The following is a 3,842-nucleotide window of genomic DNA, read 5'->3' as shown; positions in this document are numbered from 1 at the left end:
ATGATCTTCTGAGGCTCCTCCCACATTAAACAGGTTGCCATGGAAACATAGGTACCAGATTGCTTCTTGCATCCCCAAGGAACTTTATTGCTATCTCCCTGCTCTGGGTATTCTGAATTTTGGCTCTGGGTTACCTTTCTCAGACAAATTACCATAGAGGTCACATCTACTGTCCCTTCTTCACATAGATTCTCTGCCTTGACCACATCACCAAACACCTCCTTCCTGATTCCTTCCAGGCTGCCTGACCTGGGAGACAACTTCACCCTGCACTCTAGGAAAGTTGGGCTGGGCTGTGCTAGCTGTTACAGTGATGTCATGTACCCCTAGAGACGTGAAGTAGTTATTTATCTTATCCCTCTAGATTTATCAGCCTTGCTCAGCCACTGGAGTTCAGCCCACCTGACCCCAAAAGCCAAAGCTTACCCACAATGAGTTGCCCTACATGAAAACCAAGGTGTCAGCAGCAAGTCCCAGTGAATGTCAGGTGAGTTCCAGTGGAGTCCTGCTGCTTGCTGCCCAGTCCTGCTGCCTCTGCTGCTTCCTCCAGCAGTGAGGCTCTGCCATGGGCTTCAGCCTCCTGTTCAGGTCTCTCTTTCCAAGCTCCAAGCCCCAAGCCCTAACCCTTTGTCTGAAGGTCTGTCTAGAGCTCCCAGCCCCCTATGACTGGAAAGCAGATGTGAGAACTACTACTCCCTTGGGTCTCAAAGTAAACAAAGAGAAGCAAGCGTAAAAGCCATCCTTAAGAATGAGGTCACACAGTTAAAGATGTTTTCTGGGAGGAAGCATAGGATTTTCCCCACAGGGTAGCTTTTAATATCAATTATTTCCAAGTCATAGGTGTCTTGCCTTTGTCCAAAGTAGGTCAGTTTCTGGGATGGCCCATGGCTAGGTCTTTATGGCTGAAGGATTGAACCATTTGAGGAAGTCAAATGGACATCCGAGGGCACTCAGGGATGCACCACTAGTAATGGATGATAGCCATCCTCCAGGGAGGTGCGCACGTGCTTTGCACACACACTATACCAATGTCCGGAACTGTGGACAGTTCTAAGTATTTCCTATGGGGAGGCACATGGGTCCACTAGGGAGAGAGGTGACCTGGGCATGGAAGACAAAAATCGCCACTTGGTGTGATTCGTTATGACACCACTGCCTCACTACCTGGCAGCCTCCCCACCTTCCTGACCCTCACCCCAACTCAAATCTAATCACTCACCCAATCCATTCCTCCACTTGAGAAGCATAATCCTAACTGTTCCGGCTGGTCTCCCAAGTCTTGAGCAAGCAGGCCTTGCCTGGTGAGCCTGCTCTGCCACAGTGTATGCTCCTCCACTCTCCAACACACCATTTGTGGACTCCTTTCTGTCCTCAAACTGTCCACCTCCCCTCCTCTTTTCTAGTCTCAGATAGGGATTCATATTTTGCTGAGAAAATAGAAGGAGCAATCGCCAGAGAAACTCCCATCTTACTACCACAAGACCTTGCAGTTCACCCGTATCTGTCTCCAAGTCTAGCTAGCTAATTAGCTGGCACCCAGCTTAAATACTGGTTTTTATGATTAATCAATTATATGCCCAGCATCTAGCAACTTCTCACCGCATAGGAGGTAATCAATCAGTAATTACTGAATGAATAAGTGAAAGAATAATTCTAGGACTGATATATGGATGGGCTCTGACAAGGTTGAGTACTTCTCCTGTTATAAAGAGTAGGGAAGAATGAAAAAATGATAGTATACAAGCTCCCATTTCCTTCCTGATGGTGAAATGTACTCCGTATCTCCTCCCATATTTGTACTTGACCTTCATTCTGGTGTCCATCCTATTACCAAGTCAGGCCCAACATAGTGTTTTCTTCCCAGCCCAAATGACACCTGTAGGGTTTCAGCTCTGGTAACAAGACGTCGTCAGCACAGCTTTCCTGGGGCGCGCTAGGAAAGGCTCACCACAGCCCCACAGGGAGATGGGAAAGTGGTACCCGGTGCTGCTGTCACAGCATAGCTGTCACTATGGAAACAGCACCCCCCCCCCATTGGCACCTTCCTGATTCTCCCAGGGTGCACAGGGCCTGCCTGAGAAGGTCCCTGGAGTTCTGTCCCTTTCCCCTCTTCCCTGTCTCCCATTAAGGGAGGCTGGGGTCCCTCGTGGCCCATCTCATTCCTCCCCACACCTCCCCCATCTCCATGTTTCCCCCCTCATAAAACCTTCCGTGAGGCTCGGATCTTGGTCCCTCGTCGCCCCTTCGGGATGGCTGGCTGCCTGCGGGTCCTCCGCGGGCTGTGCAGGGGCCCGGGCTCCGGGCCTGGCTGGGGACCGGAGGCCCTGACCACGGCCGCCGCCGGCCTGCTGGAGCAGCCGCGGCGCCCCGATGGGGACAAAGAGGATCAAGGTGGCGCAGCCGGTGGTGGAGATGGACGAGGACCCGAATCATCTGGCAGTTTACCAAGGAGCAGCTCATCCTGCTCCACGTGGATGTCCAGCTCAAGTCTTTCGACCTCGGGCTTCCGAACCGCAACCAGACCAACGACCAGGTGACCATCGACACCGCACCGTGGCCGATTCCGATCGCGACCATCCGGAGCCTGCTGGGGCGGGGGACGGTCTTCCGAGAGCGCCTCATCTGCAGAAACATCCCCCGCCTGGCGCCGGGCTGGACCCGGCCCATCCCCATCGGCCGGCACGCCCACGGGGCCCAGTACAGGGCCACGGACCTCGCGGTGGGCCGGGCGGGCCCCTTCAGCGTGGGCCTGGGCACGCACAACACGGACGCGTCCGCCGCGGCCTTCGCGCACAGCTGCTTCCAGTGCGCGCTCCACAGGACGTGGCCGCCGACCATGAGCACCGAGAGCACCGTCCTGAAGGCCCGCGACGGCCGCTTCCAGGACCTCATCCAGGACAGCTTCCACCCGAGCGGCCTCTGGCACGAGCCCCGGCTCATCGACCACATGGTGGCCCAGGTCCCCAAGTCCTCGGGCGGCTTCGTGTGGGCCTGTAAGAACTACGACGGGGACGTGCAGTCGGACATCTAGGCGCAGGGCTTTGGCTCCTCGGCCTGATGACGTCCGCGCTTGTCTGCCCCGACGGGAGGACGATGGAGGCCGAGGCTGCCCATGGGACGGTCACCCGCCACTACCGGGAGCACCAGAAGGGCGAGCCTACCAGCGCCAACCTCATCGCCAGCGTCTTTGCCTGGACGCGGGGCCTGGAGCACCGGGGCAAGCTGGACGGGAACCGGGACCTCATCAGGTTCACCCGGACCCCGGAGAAGGTGTGCGTGGGGACCGTGGAGGGCGGAGCCATGACCAAGGACCAGCTGCATCCACGGTCTGAGCAACGTGAAGCTCAATGAACACTACCTGAACACCACCGACTTCCTGGACGCCATCCTGAGCAACCTGGACAGAGCTCTGGGGAGCTCTAAGGGAGGCGCCCGCCCGCGAGATGTGGACCAGCCCGGGGCCGCAGGTCCTCTACTCCTGTGCGGGAGGCTCAGCCTCACAGCCGAGCTCTGGAGGCCTTTCTAGGGGACAACTGGTTTTCAATAAGATGTTCTTAAAAGTAGGAGTGCCTATCCCCCGTGGTGCACTTTACCTCAGCCAGTGTGCTCCACACCCTGGCATTTTTAGCATCTTGAACCGATGGGGTCATATTTAGCTCTTCACAGACAACAACAACAACAAAAATGAAAACTCAGAGAGGAGGTGTTTGCATGGAGGATGGTACTAGCCGCAGCCTGCTCAGGAAACCAACCAGCCAGTGGTATAACAAAGCCACTCCTTGGTCTCTGGCATCTGTTTTCCTCCCAGGTTGTAGCTAGGGCTGGACAGGATTGCAGGGCTT

General features: G+C 55.8%; 1 pseudogene; it reads left to right on the top strand.

Annotated features, from left to right (window-relative positions):
- The first annotated feature begins 2,249 nt into the window (after positions 1 to 2,249).
- LOC122107920 lies at positions 2,250 to 3,526 on the top strand (annotated as a pseudogene).
- Positions 3,527 to 3,842: the final 316 nt, after the last annotated feature.

Source organism: Dipodomys spectabilis, unplaced genomic scaffold (assembly GCF_019054845.1).
Source record: "Dipodomys spectabilis isolate Male_0828 unplaced genomic scaffold, ASM1905484v1 ptg000054l, whole genome shotgun sequence".
Lineage (NCBI taxonomy): Eukaryota > Metazoa > Chordata > Mammalia > Rodentia > Heteromyidae > Dipodomys > Dipodomys spectabilis.
Note: the sequence above shows the minus strand (reverse complement) of the source record. Positions and strands in the feature narration are given on the sequence as shown.